This window comes from Carassius gibelio, chromosome A14 (genome assembly GCF_023724105.1).
Source record: "Carassius gibelio isolate Cgi1373 ecotype wild population from Czech Republic chromosome A14, carGib1.2-hapl.c, whole genome shotgun sequence".
NCBI lineage: Eukaryota > Metazoa > Chordata > Actinopteri > Cypriniformes > Cyprinidae > Carassius > Carassius gibelio.
Genome location: NC_068384.1, coordinates 17,244,021 through 17,262,685, shown reverse-complemented (window position 1 = coordinate 17,262,685; position 18,665 = coordinate 17,244,021). Strand labels below are relative to the sequence as shown.

Below are 18,665 nucleotides of genomic sequence, written 5' to 3'. Positions count from 1 at the left end.
TATAATCTTAATTTATATATGATATTCATTTGTATGTATAATTATTCATGTAAAATATGATGTATTTTAAATTCTCTATAAATTAAGAAGTAACAGATGAGCACTGAGCAATACTTTGAGCATTTTAAAATGTAATCTAATTACAGGTAACCTTCTTATTTTTTGGAATCTGCTACCTTATTCAGATTACATGTAATCAGACCAATCACTGTGGTATCTATCTATCTATCTATCTATCTATCTATCTATCTATCTATCTATCTATCTATCTATCTATCTATCTATCTATCTTTCTATCTATCTATCTATCTATCTATCTATCTATCTATCTATCTATCTATCTATCTATCTATCTATCTATCTATCTATCTATCTATCCAATATGCAAGTCAGTGGGACCTGAAATTAGTTGATTAGCAAATTCTTCTTTTGTGTCCCACAAACGAAAGTGAGTCAAACAGGGTTTGTTTCCCAAAAGCATCAGATAACTATGGTCGCAAGTTCCATTAAACTCTATTGGTAACAATGGAACTTGCTACCACAGTTACTTTTGGTAAACGCACCCCGTGAGGGGGAAAAGTAATGATTAATGAAAGGATTAAATAATGAAATTTCAGTTTTGGGTGGAATACCCAAATATGTCTACCATTTTTTGAGACATTTAGAGACAGACAGATATGCATAATTTAGGGCAAACATATTTAAGAAAGTAATATATTTACGCGTACAATAGCCTAGTTATATACGTATTATAGTTCTTCATTATTAGCACCACCTGCAGTATCCTAACTATGATTTATTAGAGAAAACTGTTACATGGTAATTTTAGGAAGGCATGGCATGATCTCTGTCGGCCTCCAGTGTTTTGGAAACGTCATTACAGCACTTGAACCTCTCTACTTGCCGTAGTAACATTAATAAACATAAATAACATGTACGAGTTGTCAGACAGGAGAAAAAATAGAGGATTTTAGGCCGATGTTGAGAATGCGAGCCAGGGGCGATGCATGATGCCGCTGCGCGAACCGGCCGCGTGCTCGCGCTTTAACATGTCATTCAGAATAATTTCGTCGCGTGCAGAGCAGTGCCCAAAGAAGCAGGATACGGATCCGGAATGGAAGAGTAGCTGAAACATACACCTGACCCGTGCGTGTCATGGGGAACTGCTGGACACAATGTTTTGGGCTTTTTAGGAGGGAAGTAAAAAGGATACAAACAGGAGGAGGGTGAGTCATTCACAGTGTTGGGAAGGTTATTTTGAAAATGTAATAGGTTACAGATTACAAGTAACCCTATCTAAAATAAACTAAAGTAATAATAGTGTAAATGTTAATTACTCTAATAGAGTAATGTAACCAATTACTTTTGAGTACATTTTGATTACTTTTATAAATTTCTAATGAATATTTATTTGCAACTGTTAATCATCTTCAACCATTTACACCATGCAGGTTTAACCTTAAGTGCTCAATACCGTCAGACTTTCACCATCCTTCATCACTTGAATTAAGATGATCATATTTGAACACATCCACCACACAATCAGACTTTAGTACTGCCTTTTACTTTGAGATTGATCTGAAGTTCAATGCAGATTTAAAATCAAAATAAATAGTTTATAGATACTGTTTTTGAAACCAAATCTTTGAATAATCGAACTGCATCTAACAATGGTTTGGGGAAAAATAGTTAATAAAAAAATTAAAGCATATACATCAACTCAAATATGGTTATCTAATACGCATGTGTCCTATTTTGTTTACTAAACTCCGGAAACATTGGTGTATTTTTGAAACACTGCTGTCTCTTTGTATATGATATGATGATAGTTTCTCAAAATAAGTAAACAATGCTCATGAATTGACTCAGAGCAGTTCTAGAGATTAATTTCCATGAGGGACGGACTGGAAAAAAAAAAATAGGCTGGGAAATCTCACACTCATACACCCACAACACATTCTGCAACATGGACAACCCTATTTTTTTATGGACCTGACATGAAAAAGATTTGAATCCTTAGGTTGGGGGACTTGCATCGTAATTAAGAGTTCTCCCCTGAACTCCACCTTCACTTTCATTACCCATCCATCTTTCTCATGACTTTAATACTGAAGGTATTTTTACAGAAGATAGAGCATATTTACCAGACATGGGGACTTGTGACTTGGTGACTTGGACTCGAGTCGACTCGAGTCGCTATTTTTAGGACTTGACTTGACTCGGACTTGGAAGTTAAAGACTCGGGACTTGACTTGACTTGAGACACGATGACTTGAATGACTTGAGTGTTAATCACATCATGTTTTCATTTTGAATATAAAATATATAAATTATTTTTTAAAATAAAGTTGATTACTCAGCTGGAGCGCAGGCTGAGAATAGCGTCGTGACTGGATCAGGACACAATCATCAGTCATGCCCTCTCTACCTTACACACACCACGCCCACTTAAATCAGATATTACATCACATCAACATGTCAGCCTGAGAGGTACCCAGGGTCATCGCTTTTGTCTTCAATAGTTCGCGCCTAAAAACCCGTGGAAAACGCTAGTCGCGCCGCTTTCTACTTTCCAAAGCGCTCGGGCAGAAGTGCTCCTGGGGCCTGTCGTTGCTAAGCATCCATGACACGCTCTCTCTCAATGAAGATGCGGAAATTTCAGCAAAGGATAAATGGATTTGCAGCACTAAAAATCGCTCGCAGTAGCTCTGCTACTAAATTCATTTCAAAATGGCAATTCATATACAGCTATGAACAGCTGTTTCTTCATCTTAGCTGAGCTTTCAACGTTGATACGAGAAAGGATGAAGCTGATTGGTTAGTTATTGTCACATGACCTGCGGTGCGCTTGCGGCATTCTGAAAAGTTTAGATGTTGAGCGCGTTGCTTCCATTATGAGCGCCTGCATTGGAAATAACGAACTTGCGCGCACAAAAGACGTGATGTGAACAGCCCCTAATGATCCGCTAGCAGGCCGTCAAAAAAACGCATTCCAGGGGCGGCGCTAGGGTGGGCTAAGGGGGCATATGCCCCGAATATTTTGTTACCTTGTCTTTCTCATAGAGCAAAACAATTAATCAGAAAAACAAATGTAGCTGCCGCGATTACCCAATCATGACAAGTGCATATTACATACATATATAGAAATATATATATATATATATATATATATATATATATATATATATATATATATATATATATATATATATATATATATATATATACAGTACAGAATATAAATATGACGTATTTTCAGTTGTTTCATATTTTTTCTGTTATGTACAGTACAGACCAAAAGTTTGGACACACCTTCTCATTCAAAGAGTTTTCTTTATTTTCATGACTATTGACTATTGTAGAGTCACACCGAAGGCATCAAGGGCTATTTGAGCAAGAAGGAGAGTGATGGGGTGCTGCTCCAGATGACCTGGCCTCCACAGTCACCGGACCTGAACCCACACGAGATGGTTTAGGGGTGAGCCGGACCGCAAACAGAAGGCAAAAGGGCCAACAAGTGCTAAGCATCTCTCGGGGAACTCCTTCAAGACTGTTGGAAGACCATTTCAGGTGACTACCTCTTGAAGCTCATCAAGATAAAGCCAAGAGTGTGCAAAGCAGTAATCAAAACAAAAATTGGCTACTTTGAAGATCCAAGAATATTACATATTTTCGGTTGTTTCACACTTTTTTGTTATGTATATAATTCCATATATAATTCCACATGTGTTAACTCATAGTTTTGATGCCTTCAGTGTGAATCTACAATTTTCATAGTCATGAAAATAAAGAAAACTCTTTGAATGAGAAGGTGTGTCCAAACTTTTGGTCTGTACTGTACAAAACAAAAAAGTATGAAGCAACTGAAAATACATCATATTTATATTCTATACTCTGAGAGAGAGAGAGAGAGAGAGAGAGAGAGAGGGGAGAAATGTTACAGTTTAATGTTGTATGTAAACTGTGTTTGAGAGAGAGAGAGAGAGAGGTGTTCAGAGAGGAGTCTGTTGGATGTTTAGTTTTATGGACTCAATGTTGAAAATGTAAAACATTTCAAACACTGTTGGCAGAAGTGAAAAATAAATAATTTTAGGAAGTTACAATTTTGTTTGATTCCATGATGTATTTTACTGAACATGAGTATTTACAATACAAATCCAAATTATTTTAATTTACTGACAGTTACTTATATCTTGTCTTTTAACTTTATTAAGATCAGATTCTGCAGGTAAAATAACAATATTAAGGTGACTTGACTTGGACTTGACTTGACATAGCTTGTGACTTGACTTGACTTGACTTGCCCAAGAAAAAAATACTTGGGACTTACTTGAGACTTGAAGGTTAAGACTTGAGACTTACTTGAGACTTGCACATGTGTGACTTGGTCCCATCTCTGATATTTACAGATGAAACAGACCTGCACCTGAAACCTTGAACAGACGTGTCGATTCTCTGCTCCAGCTGTGCGCTTAGACAGTTCGCTCCGGTCTCTCTCTCTCTCTCGCATTGATTACTCGGAGTCTGATCCAAACCGTTCGGCGGAGGCGCAGAGAGCGCGCGAGCCCAACCATTGCCAGTCACGACTAACCGATTTATGATTTATTAGAGATTTAATTATCGAATGGCGGACTCGGAAATAATCGCTTTAGTATATTCAGCCTGCAATTATACAATAACAAATTTAAAATTGAGGGCCAAATCGTCTGCCAGGCCACCGGGAAAAGTCCTGGTTATCCCGATGTCCAGTCAGCGCATGATTTCCACAGACACGCAGAACGTGCAGGATTCATATTCAGTCTTTTTGCGGCTTAATATTCACAGACACCAGTCCATATTGCATTTTTATTTAAGTGTACTGACTTACTTTTGATTTATTCATCCAAAATGTGGCATATTTCATCCGCGTTATAGGCTGAATTCCATATGACTGGATTCTACGAATGTGTTCTCCGCGTCGCAGAGATTATGGGCCACATGTCTTAGTGCAGTTTGGGAAAGAAATAAGCTGTATGTGGATGTTTGTAAATATTCAAATGTAATCCTCTTTGTAATCGTTACAAATTTCATAAGTAACTGTAATTTAATTACTCATTTTTTCTTAGTAACTGTAACTGTTACATTTATTTTGTAATTAAATTATGTAACGCCGTTACATGTAACTAGTTACTCCCTAACACTGGTCATTCGGGGCATGTTATCGAAGATGATGACATACAAAATAAAAAAAAAAATGTTTTCTGTGATCTGTGGCAGCATGATTCACCGGCTGTCAGGTGCATTGCATTGAAAAACAATTGAACGGCAGGTGAGTTGTAAATCGCCGGACCGTTTTAAAAGGGTTACCTCAAAACTGTTAATACTGTACAGTAGTAACTTTACAGTAACATTAAAAGGGGCAGAGTTTAAGTAAGTAGTATGCAACTGGAAGCAGCTCCATTACATTAGTGATGTTCATTACTTGAACTAATCGTTCTTTTGAAACGAATCTTTCTAACGATTCAATAGCTGTGTTCAAATTCAGGGTCTGCATCCTCCTTAGGATCCTTCCTACCCGGTTAAAGGAGGATGGGTCCTCCGATGACCGCAAAAACCGGAAGTCGGTGTTTGTGAATTTGGACAGGCTACCCTTCTTTCAGTTCCCTCCCTTACCCGTTGCTCATATCCTGTCACCTAGCAACTGTGACAGCGCTAAGCAAGACGCAGGAGAAGAGCTCATCGTTCTCTCCCCGGAGCTTTATAAACACTTCTGTCTGCTCTTTCGTCCTTAGAAGCGTTAAAAACAGCTTCAATCACTAACAAATAAGCTGTGTGTAAGGGGATATTCACACAGGCAGTAAGGAAGAAGCTAGTTTACGAAAGTATACTTTAAGTAACTTTTTTTTTTTTTACATATACACGTACAAATGTAAAAAAAAAATGCTTAACGCTAAAACAAAATGCCTAACTAGAAAACCACTGAAAATATATATTTTTGAAAAGCCAGTTTTTAAAAAACATCGAAAATAATACTCCTCCCCCACTCCGCTACCGCTCGCTTCGTCCTGCGAAATAATTATGGGATAGGTAGGATGCGAAAGGATCCACCACACCCATCCTTCCAATTCGGGGAAAAGGAGGATGCATTTGTGGGCCGCATTTGAAGGATCCTACGAATTTGGACAGCCTTCGTCGCGGCGCTGTGACGTAACATCCTTGAGTCCTCCGAAGGATGTAGACCCTGAATTTGGACACAGCCAATGTTTGTGTATATGGCTTGACTCTTTGGAAGAGCAGCGACTGCGATTGTGATTAAAGTATGTAATTACACACATTTACTTATGACAACATTCACTGAATACATAAAAACAACATAAACACAGGAACCTTTTCATTTCACACTTTTGAGTGATGATCCGAATCCATTTTTAAACCTACTCGATTGAATGATTCAGACTTCTCAATGCTACTCCAGTTCCCTTTCGAGGGAATTTCGAACTGCATCCTCTAGGGGTCGCTTTGGGGAACACATCGTCGTGACTATGGCGTTATTTTTGTGCCACAATCTTGAGCGAGTAATTGTAAGTTTTGAGCACAGATAACTATATTTTGCAAGCACATTACATTATATTTTTAACAGAAATTAACAATCGAAAAAAAAAAAATATATATATATCGCTTTAGCAAAAAAAAAACTATTCCGTGTGATTGGCTGTTGGTCTCCAATCAAATCGCTAGTAGAACCAAAGCCCTATCATTTCCTATTTAGAATTCAATAACGAGAAATGGAAAAATGGCTCATTTATTAGTTTTTCCGTTTAGTTTAACAAACAGAAAATTAGTTTTTGGCTCTATATGTCATTTTGTCTTTTAGGTTTTACAAATCTGTTCATGGCTTCAATATTTCATGCGCACTTGTGGGGGGTGCTGAAACACTGCTTTCATTTGATTGGTCGAATCGCTCCGCCTTCAGCTCAGTCTTTTCATTCTTTCGGCAGAATAAGAGTCAGTGCGAGTGCGGCACTGTAATGTCTAAAACCACCACTCACTGTTAATTAGAATAATATTTCAAACAGATGTGGCTGGGCACATAATTTGTGCTGCTGTGCTTGCAAGTGAGCCCTTTAAATTATTTCTAGGTTATAGTATTGTATGAATATTGTCTCACTGTATATACAGTGCAAATAGTTCTGTCTCCTTGGATAAAAGTGTAGTGGAAATCAAAATCAATAATAGACTGCACAGTTCCATGATAATATGTCTGTAACATTTATTACTTTCGTCTTTTAAGTCTAATGGCACTAGATATGTGTGTGTGACATTAATAAACAATTGTGAAAATTAATATAGTTACATTTATTAAATAAATTAGTAATATTAGTTTTATTACATACTAAATTGAATGATATTTCTCTTTTTATTATTCTTTGTTGGGCTTGAGAAAGCCAACATATATTTAAACATTATTATTATTATTATTATTATTATTATTATTATTATTATTATTATTATTTATAAGAGTAATTGACACCGACTAGAACTTTAATGTTTCACCAAATTCAGCTCAGATCTTCAGACTCGCCTGACTCCCGTTGCTGTATAACTGGTCAGACTTCCCAAAAAATCCTAGTGACTTTTGTTACCTGAGCATTGAAGGCCTTAACACTTAAAGTCCACTAGAGGGGGCGACAGGATTTCTGTTTACAATAGTTTAAGTGACAAATATATACATGAATTTCATGTGTACTGCCATGAATATGCCATATCTGTGTACAAGAATAAACTTCACACTTCAAGCTGTACAACTTTTAAAAACTAAAACCAATCTGGCTTTATAAACCTACCTCCAAATTTATTTTAAGATATAGTTTATTCACACTGGTTTATGCATTTAATGTTTGTCCATCTGGAACTTTTATTTTTCATGAGCTGTATATTTTATGATGTACTAGGTGTTGATAAATCACATGCAAAGAATGTAAAGAAGAGCTTTGCCTTTTAAAAAAAAAAAAAAAAAAAAAAAAAATTGTTATTGAATTCTAAATATGAAATGAAATGGTCAAAACGTACAAGGACCAGACGGGCTTTGGTTCTACTAGCGATTTGATTCAACAGCCAATCACAGTTGACCTCTAATTTTCCGATTGGTTGATTTTGTGGCACACTTGTAATGATGTTGGAAATTGAGTGTGTAAAGAGTTGAGCGCGAGAGAGAGGGACTTGACAGGAGCACAGAGAATAAGTTTGTGAGAGAGCACCTGAGTATACTGGGTGAGAAGGGTTATTACTGCACGTTAATATGGATAATAGCAAACAAGCAAATACATTTGAGCATGGAATCGTTTTTTCTTTGCTCAAGCGAATTTTTTATTTTTGCAATTGTTAATTTCTGTTCAAAATATAATGTAATGTGCTTGCAAAATAAAGTTCTCTGTGCTCAAAACATACAATTAATCACTCAGGATTAAGGCACAAAAATAACGCCATACGTGACCCATGTCTGAAGCATACATTGAAAAAACACACTAAGGCCCAATCCCAATTCTATTTTATACCCCTCCCCCTGAAAATATTCCCCTAAGGATTGGGACACCACTACCATGATGTCACACGCCATCATTCGCCGTCTAGCTCTTACAATACACACATATACTGGTGTGCATTAGAGCCTTTAATTATCGTTCTGTATTAATGCGCTGTTAACTGACACACGCACACATACCGGAAATCACGCAGCTCACACATCCAGGAGAAAATAAACTTGTCAACGCTGCCCCATGACTTTTATTAAGTACAGTATAAATACTGAATCGCTACATTATATTTTGCAGCGACGAGAGGATACAATCACTGTTTTTAAGTAAACTCACTCTTAAAAGATAAACGCTCAGATGCGAATATATATAATTTTCTTTTCTCACTCTCTCTGTCTGTCTCTCTTTCTCTCTCGAATAGGCAATATTTAAGAAAATGGTTTAGCGATTTCTAATTATTGGGGGGATTAGTCTAGGGCAGTTATCGCCCTGATCAAACATATGCTGTAGCACTATCACGCAGTCTGTAATGATATGACGTTAGCAAATATTAGTTTATACGCTATAATTTTTTTGGAAACATTTCTTTGAGTAACATGACCATTAATATGAACTCACAATTGAATGTAACATAAAACAAATGATTACTTCTCGTTAAAATCTTTATTTATGCCAGAAAAGCTTACATTTATGTGTCTTTTTGTTCGCTGTAGCTGCCATGTTGCCAAGATAATTCATACTGCTTCGTTTGAAGTGTGGTCCCGAAAAATCTTCGTTTGAAGGACGATCTGGCCCTTCCCCTTACCCCTACCCCTCCATTTTGCGCATCACGTGAAGGGGTAGGGGTGTTGTTGTTGGCCGGCGACAGCCTCCGACGTCACTACCGGCGCGACTATAAATAAGCACCGGGAGAGCACGTCATTCATCTTCTACATCTTCACTGACTGTTTTGTTTGAAGCGTGCATCTGAAATAACCGGTAGGGCGATCTTTCTCTGTTTATCATGGCGACAACTAGCAAGCGTTTAGACAATGTGTGCATTCGTGTCGGCATTATTTGACACCCTATGACACACGCGATCTTTGCATCATTTGTTTGGGTGAAGAGCACGCACACGATGTCTTTGAGGAGGCAATCTGCATGCATTATGAGCGTTTTTTCAATGGAAAAAGCACTGCTCTTGTTCGTCTATCTTCTGAAAGAAAAAGGGAAAATTAGGCAGCGATCTGCTTCCAGCGGTTCAGGACCTGTCCGTGCTGAAGCACGGAGGAGAATGAGCTTGTGAGAATACAGGTGGATCTGTCTGAATGGTTTAAAGAGGGACTTTCCCTTTTCGCGCTCATAAGAAAAAATGCGGCAGACGAGAGAGAGCCTCGGGAGGATGATGTTATATCTTTAACATTTTCTGATACTGAGGTTAGTGCTCTGGTGGGTTTTTACCCAGGAAAAGCAGGAGACATTTGAGGATGGTGAAGAAGCTTAGGCTGAGCCTTCTCAATTCTCCTGCCCTGCGTATGTAGAGCTGTTGGAGGTTATTGGGCGAAAATTACCTTTTGACCATTGCCCTCCAGCTCAGGTGAGCCTTTCATATCTGCATGATCTCCATAGAGAGATTAAAAAGAATTCAATTCAATTCAAGTTTATTTGTATAGCGCTTTTTACAATACGAATCGTTACAAAGCAACTTTACAGAAAATAATGTTTCTACGATATTTAGTAGTAGCTTATGGTGGTGACTGTCAGTTTGTGCACGTTTAACAAGATTTTTAGAAAAAAAATTATACAAGACGTAGTCAGCTAGATGATGAACATTATTAATATTATTAATTAATAATTGTTATATGATGCAGTCACACATGTAGCAATAATTGTTAGTTCTGTTTGTTGATTCAGGGTTAGCATCATCTGGGGTCCTCTGAGGGTCAGCATCATCTCTTCTCAGGTGTTCTGGATCCAGACTGGAGCTTGTGTAAATCCTAGTTACACCCCTTGGCAAAACATAGAAACAAAATAGAGACATCATTAGCATAGCTGCTGATCCAACAAACTAAAATTAGTTTAACCCAAGCTAATGAATAAAAAATGCACATTTGATCAGATGCAACTACATTCACAATTTAAGAGATACATTATTCGAATGCTTGGCGAAAGAGATGCGTTTTTAATTTAGATATAAAATATATGAAAGATGCTGTTTTCTTCTAGCATCCATCGTTTTCGGCATGAAAGTAATCTGCCGACATCGAGTTGATGCGCGAAAGTGCCTATGAGGGAATGCCCCCTGTAGAAAGAGCTAAAATTATAAATAATTTATAAATAATTTTTATCTATTGAAATATTTTCTTTCTGCAGGGGAAACATCCTCTCTTAATCTCCCTCCTTGCCATCTAAGCCCCTTAAGGAAACCTTGGTTCCTTGCGCTCCATTCAGCCAGTGTGTATTTATTTATACACCTCAAGCATCGCTTTCCTTACATGAGGGGCTATTTGGGTGATTATTTTGGTAATTTAGCAGCGCTCCCCTTTTTCAAAAAAAGGGTCGCCTATCAGCGCGCTACTCTGAGCTCGGAGTTCTCCTCTCATATGAGACTGAGTTCTCTGTTTTTTTCCCAGAGCGCTCCAGTATTGTTTCCATAAATCGAGTTGGTGACTCTCAATCATACTGTTTTTAGATACAACATTATATCTAGGACCTGCTCTATCAGAGTGCCACGAGAGCCCCTCCTTAGAACAGTATTTGAAAATCCATGCTATGGTAAGTAAGCACGTGTCTTTGCACACTTTCTGAAATCCACACTGTGGTAAGTTTGCATGCTAGTATGTTCTTTCTAAAATCCTATATGGTGAGGGCTTCGGCGCAGTTATCTTTCCTGATTCCAAGCCTTCAGCTCTACCCTGGGCCGAGGCCCTAACAATTAATTTTTGGTACTTGGTGCTTGGTACTTGGTGCTCGCCGTGATTCTGGCCTGCACCCCCCTCAGCGTGGTGGCGTGGGTATATTGTTCCCCAAAGCGCAGTTCGAAGTTCCCTCAAAAGGGAACTGTCTCAGGTTACGAATGTAACCATAGTTCCCTGAATAGGGAACGAGACACTGCGTCCTCTAGCTCCCTGCCATGCTTCGGACTAAAGTTTCAGACGAAGAAGTGAATGACGTCCTCTCCCGGTGCTTATTTATAGTCGCCCCGCTAGTGACATATATATATATATATATATTAATCTGGAAAGTCTTTTATTATTACTATTATTATTTGTAGAGGCAAAGTCTTCATAAGATGCTTCTCAGAATTTTTAATTTAAAAAAAAAGTTTTTTATTATTATTTGTTTTAGCACAAATGATGATAATATGGAACAATGTTGTTACTTAAAAATATATAATAAAATATACTAATATATAACCTGCCTGGCCTGATTGCTGTTTACTGCTCATTTTGTCAATAGGTCAAAATACTTCAAAAGCAGCACAGCTGGGGAAAACTACACCATTGAGGTAAAGTCATCATAGTTTTAAACTGAAGATTATATAGAAAATATTCTCAACTGTGTGCATTTTGAGTGACTTCTATGCGTTCTTTTACAGTTTGAGAACCTTGTTGAAAGCGATGAGGTGAGGGCACTCGTACAGAACCGCACTCACGATTTTACAATATTCCTCTTTTGCTTAGACATCAACAATTTTTGTCTTCTTTTTCAGGATGAGAGCTCACAAAGCTGCTCCAGGTCTGATACTATTTCATCTAGACTCTTTTATTGGTGTTTTAGAGTTGGGTCACTAAGAGCCTGACTGGTTTAGTTCACCCAAAAATGAAGTTTCTATCATCAAATACTCCCACTCATGTCGTTCCAAACCTGTAAGACTTTTTCTTGTGGAACACAAAAGAAGATATTGATGAAAGCAAATGATTTTAGGTTCCATTGAATTCCATTTTATGGACAAAAATTCAATGGAAATCGAAGATACCCAAAATGGTTTAGTTCCCAACTTTCTTCAAAATATCATCTTTTGTGCTAAAAAGAAAAAAAAATATTCATACCAGTTTGAAACAACATGAATGTGAGTAAATAATATGGTATTTTTGGGTTCAATAAACCTTTTAAAGGAACTATGGATATTCATTGATAGTTGACCTGTCCTTTCCTATCAAAGTGGTCAGCTCTTGGCCTGGATAAGTTGTAAAGTGGAACAGATGATCAAGACTAGCCATTTAATGACCAAGTTAGGACTGTAATTAGTCACATTCCTCTCAGATCAGTGCCTCCGATAGCATAAGGTCAGATAAATTTTGATTGGTAGATGGAGACTCTGAACTCAGTTCTCTCTCCCGTCATTGCTCCAGACCCATCAGTGAAGAGGAGATCGGTCACTTGAAGGAGCAGCGCTATGCTGCCATCTCAGACAAACAGGCCCTGATCGATGAAAAGCTGAATGCAGAGGTACAGCAGGTTGTGCCAAACGTGTTTGTAAAGTAAAATGGATCATTGTCATTGTCAAGTTCAAAACATGTTGCCACAAAACAATGTTTACTTTTAAGTGATAGCTTACATTAAGTTTCATTTGTCGTTTTACATTGCTTTGGTTTTTCACCCCACTTTTGTTTCTGGATTTAGTTAACCTTCCCTTTCTGTTGTGATTTCTGCCCAGTTATTGGCAGAAGAGGAGAAGTTAAGGCTAGAAGAGGAGGCTGTTTTTGCAGCTCAGCGCGAAGCAGCGCGGCTCGCTATGGAACGAAAGCTAAAGGAGGTGAGGCGCCCAGCCCTTCTATTAACCCCGCCCCATTAACCTTCAGCCACATCCTTTTCATTTATGATGTGCCTTCAGCTCTGTGTAATTCATATGTAACAAATTCAGATTTTTACAGGAATAGTTGCTTGAGTTTTTAAGTTATAGATTAAATATCAAGTGTTTTTTTATTTTTTTTTTATTAGACTCGAAATGTACTTTGTATATATTGGGACATGCAGTGAATAATTATAAACAGGATTGAAGGCACTTAATGTTGGTCCATATACTGATCAATGTCATGTGAATAAACTCGGCACCTAATGCAGATACAACTAAAAGTGATTTGCTTCCAAGAAAACCTTCACCTAAAACTAACTATACTAAACAACACGTCTCTTATTTACTCCCATTTTATTAACATTTTTCTTCTTAATTTGCCCTCATGTCCTCTGTTCATTTTTATTTCTTGTTATTTTGTTTCCTCCATGATCTCTGTGTTTGAACATTTGCTTATATTATATGTAGTGTCTGTTTTTCAGTAGGGCACTAAACCTTGGCACAAAAAGTTTGAATTAATTTTAGCATTTTTATTTTTAATCGGACTGATACCACAGCACTCTGTGAAGTATTAGTAGAAGTGAGTCAGTCGTTATTATTTTTTCAGGGGAAGCAGTAGCAGCCGCAGAGGACCAAACCCAGATCAGACCCAAAGAGCAGTGACCCTCCGCACAAAACGTAAGTTAATTTTGCTCTGAAATTAATGTGAACAATTTTCTCTGACCCCAAAAAACATTTTTGAACATTGAAGTCACACTTAAAAATGTGTGAGTGTCATTGGAATAGAAATAGATATGCTGTTTTTTTTCTACAGAAATAATATCCTTTTATTTGAGCTATTTTTCAATTAATTTTTTTCCAGTTGATTAAAGGTGGTTTAGTGTGTGAGTGAGTTCTTAAAGGTTTATTCACCCAAAAAAGAAAATTATGTCATTAATGGCTCAACCTCATGTCGTTCCAAACCTGTGAGACCTCCGTTCATCTTCGGAACACAGTTTAAGATATTTTAGATTTAGTCCGAGAGCTTTCTGTCCCTCCATTGAAAATCTATGCACGGTATACTGTCCATGTCCAGAAAGGTAATAAAAACATAATCAAAGTAGTTTATGTGACATCAGAGGGTCAGTTAGAATTTGTTGAAGCATCCAAAATACATTTTGGTCCAAAAATTACAAAATTGCAACTTTATTCAGCATTGTCTTCTCTTCTGGGTCTGTTGTGAGCATGTTCAAAACACTGAAGTGTATTTATATCCGGTTTGCTAACAAATCATTCGAATTAACCGGTTCTTCTTGAACCAGTTCACCAAAAATCTAACTGAATCTTTTGAATCGGTTCGCTTCTCCAATAAGCATTAATCCATAAATTAATTAAGATGCTAACTTTTTTAACCTGGCTGACATTCCCTCGAGTTAAAAACCAATATCCCGGAGTAATTCATTTACTCAAACAGTTCACTAACTGAACTGCTGTGAAGAGAGAACTGAAGATGAACACCGAGCAGAGCCAGACAACGAACGAAGGATTGACTCATTCTCGAGTCAAGAACCGGTTGCATCCTTTTTCGGATCACCAGTACACTGAACTGAGAACCGTTTCTGTTGGACATTTCCGATTCGAGAACCGAGGAGCTGATGATACTGTGCATGTGTGATTCAGCGTGAAGCAGACCGACACACAGCGTGTCTGAACCAAACTGGTTCTTTTAGTGATTGCTTCTGAACTGATTCTGTGCTGTTATGAGCACGGGTAAACCGAAGGCTTGAATCAAGGGCAATCATCGCCAATGACATTATTACGTCGAGCGCAAAAGAACCGGTGAACCGTTTTTTTCAACCGGTTTATTGAATCAAACTTTCTGAAAGAACCAGTTTGCGGAAAAGAACTGGACTTCCCATCACTACTGGTGATCCGAAAAAAAGATGCAACCGGTTCTTGACTCAAGAACGAGTCAATCTTTCGTTCGTTATCTGGCTCGGTTCAGTGTTCATCTTCAGTTCTCTCTTCACAGCAGTTCAGTCAGTGTACTGTTTGAGTAAATTAATTAGTCCGGGATATTGGCTTGTTTTATCGAATGATTCGTTCGCGAACCGGATATAACTACACTACAGTGTTATGAACGTGCTCACAGCAGACACAGAAGAGGAGACAATGCTGAATAAAGTCATCATTTTTGGACCAAAATTAATCTTCGATGCTTCAACAAATTCTAACTGACCCTCTGAGGTCACATGGACTTCTTTGTTTTTATTACCTTTCTGGACATGGACAGTATACCGTACATAGGTTTTCAATGGAGGGACAGAAAGCTCTCGGACTAAATCTAAAATATCTTAAACTGTCTTCCAAAGATGAATGGAGGTCTTACGGGTTTGGAACGACATGAGGGTGAGTCATTAATGACATAATTTTAATTTTTTGGTGAACTAACCCTTTAAGATTTCCAAGTACTATAGTTAAGTATATATATATATATATTTTTTTTTATTATAGCACCTTTTTAATGGTATTATATGATCAACCTATTTTTAAATGTGGTTGTCTTAAAAAAAAAAAAAAAAGACACTAATAATATATCCAGTTTTGCTGTGCTTGTTTGTATGGATACATAATTGTTTTTGTAGCAAAGTGTACATAGTGGTTTGTTTCTTGTGGTGTTTTTAATTGTCAGGAACTGATGAAATCACAGTGATGTTGCACCAGAATGAACAGCCGCTTCTACAGTTTTACTGTAGTAAGAGGTTTTACAAGGCTGTCGTGCTGTCCACAATCTCTCTAAATGCAGCTCTGGTGATAACAGCAGTGTCTAGCAGACTGATGATGTAACTGTGTGTGTTTCTGCAGCAAAGTGTCAGATGCAGAGCTCGAGTTGTACCTGCAGAGTGTGAAGGCTCAATCTGAAGCCTTTCACTGTAACCGTGAGTTCCCTTGAACACATTTCAATTACAATACTACAGAATACTATTGATGATATGTTTAAAATGAAAAAATATAAGTCTCTAAATGCTACAATCTTAAGGAGTCAGCTCTGAGATGAATGTGGTGACCCCGAACACTGAGAGCAGCTGGGACTTCACCAGTAAGACTGACGCTACCTCACTGGACCTGGAATGGGAGGATGAGGGTGAGTGATAGGGCTGTGCGATATGAGCAAAATACATATATATATATATATATATATATATATATATATATATATATATAGAGAGAGAGAGAGAGAGAGAGAGAGAGAGAGAGAGAGAGAGAGAGAGAGAGAATATGTTGATATAATCTTCAAAAATATCATTACAGCTTAAAATAACTACTATCTATTGTAATGTATCTTAAAGTGTAATTTATTCCTGTGATGCAAAGCTGAATATTTAGCATCAACACATGGCCCTTCATATATTTTTCTAATATGTAATTCATAATTGTCAAATGTATTTAAAAGTTTTGACCAGAAGTGAATTAACAGAGTAAATGCAATTTACATAATTCATAGTAAAATGAATTAATATGTGACATACAGCAATGATCCAGATGGGTCCTGCATGGGAGCGTTCCAAAACAGAGGAGGACATTTTAAAGGCAGCACTTCGTCCCGGCAGGAAACAGCAGGACAGTGGCCCCACCTCCACGTCTGAGGACTCTAACGCTTTGGAGTGGGAGAATGACTTTGTAAGCGCACATCCCGAGGACAGTGGTGACCATGCTGATGAGGACTTTGAGGGATTTGTTAATCCAGTACTGGACACGCCCAATGAGGAGGCGGAGCATAAGGCCAGCTCTGACGAACAAGAGAGATAGTCTACAGCAAAAGACAGTTAGACTACAACAACTTTAGATGCCTCATTCAGATCCAATGTGATATGACTGCAGACAGTCCCTGTAACCTAATAAAATTATACCCATAATTCTCAGTTTAGGAGAAAATACAAGGGACAGAAATGCTTCATATGATTTCTGTTTTGTCAGTATTGGGTGAATATCATGAAAATCTGAGTCATGATCTATCCCAAAATTTATATATATATATATATATATATATATATATATATATATATATATATATATATATATATATATATATAAATTTGTTTATATTTACATTCTCATTACTGTAATGCATCAGTATTTTATTTTGAGATTTATAATTGACATTTAGATTTTTTTTTACCATCATACTGTAATTTCTACTGTATTGCAATATAAATTGTGTAATAAAATTAATTATTAATTGTAAATTGGCAAAAAATCTATAAAATAAATTTAAGCATGATATTTCTCAATGTAAAGGGACAGTTTACTCAGAAATTATTTACTGAGCCTCATCAGACATGGGGACTTGTGACTTGGTGACTTGGACTCGAGTCGACTCGAGTCGCTATTTTTAGGACTTGACTTGACTCGGACTTGGAAGTTAAAGACTCGGGACTTGACTTGACTTGAGACACGATGACTTGAATGACTTGAGTGTTAATCACATCATGTTTTCATTTTGAATATAAAATATATAAATTATTTTTTAAAATAAAGTTGATTACTCAGCTGGAGCGCAGGCTGAGAATAGCGTCGTGACTGGATCAGGACACAATCATCAGTCATGCCCTCTCTACCTTACACACACCACGCCCACTTAAATCAGATATTACATCACATCAACATGTCAGCCTGAGAGGTACCCAGGGTCATCGCTTTTGTCTTCAATAGTTCGCGCCTAAAAACCCGTGGAAAACGCTAGTCGCGCCGCTTTCTACTTTCCAAAGCGCTCGGGCAGAAGTGCTCCTGGGGCCTGTCGTTGCTAAGCATCCATGACACGCTCTCTCTCAATGAAGATGCGGAAATTTCAGCAAAGGATAAATGGATTTGCAGCACTAAAAATCGCTCGCAGTAGCTCTGCTACTAAATTCATTTCAAAATGGCAATTCATATACAGCTATGAACAGCTGTTTCTTCATCTTAGCTGAGCTTTCAACGTTGATACGAGAAAGGATGAAGCTGATTGGTTAGTTATTGTCACATGACCTGCGGTGCGCTTGCGGCATTCTGAAAAGTTTAGATGTTGAGCGCGTTGCTTCCATTATGAGCGCCTGCATTGGAAATAACGAACTTGCGCGCACAAAAGACGTGATGTGAACAGCCCCTAATGATCCGCTAGCAGGCCGTCAAAAAAACGCATTCCAGGGGCGGCGCTAGGGTTGGGCTAAGGGGGCATATGCCCCGAATATTTTGTTACCTTGTCTTTCTCATAGAGCAAAACAATTAATCAGAAAAACAAATGTAGCTGCCGCGATTACCCAATCATGACAAGTGCATATTACATACATATATAGAAATATATAATATATATATATATATATATATATATATATATATATATATATATATATATA

General features: G+C 37.5%; 1 pseudogene; it reads left to right on the top strand.

Moving 5' to 3' along the window:
* The first annotated feature begins 923 nt into the window (after positions 1 to 923).
* On the top strand, positions 924 to 17,280 carry LOC128027044 (AP-1 complex-associated regulatory protein-like; annotated as a pseudogene).
* The last annotated feature ends 1,385 nt before the right edge of the window (positions 17,281 to 18,665 follow it).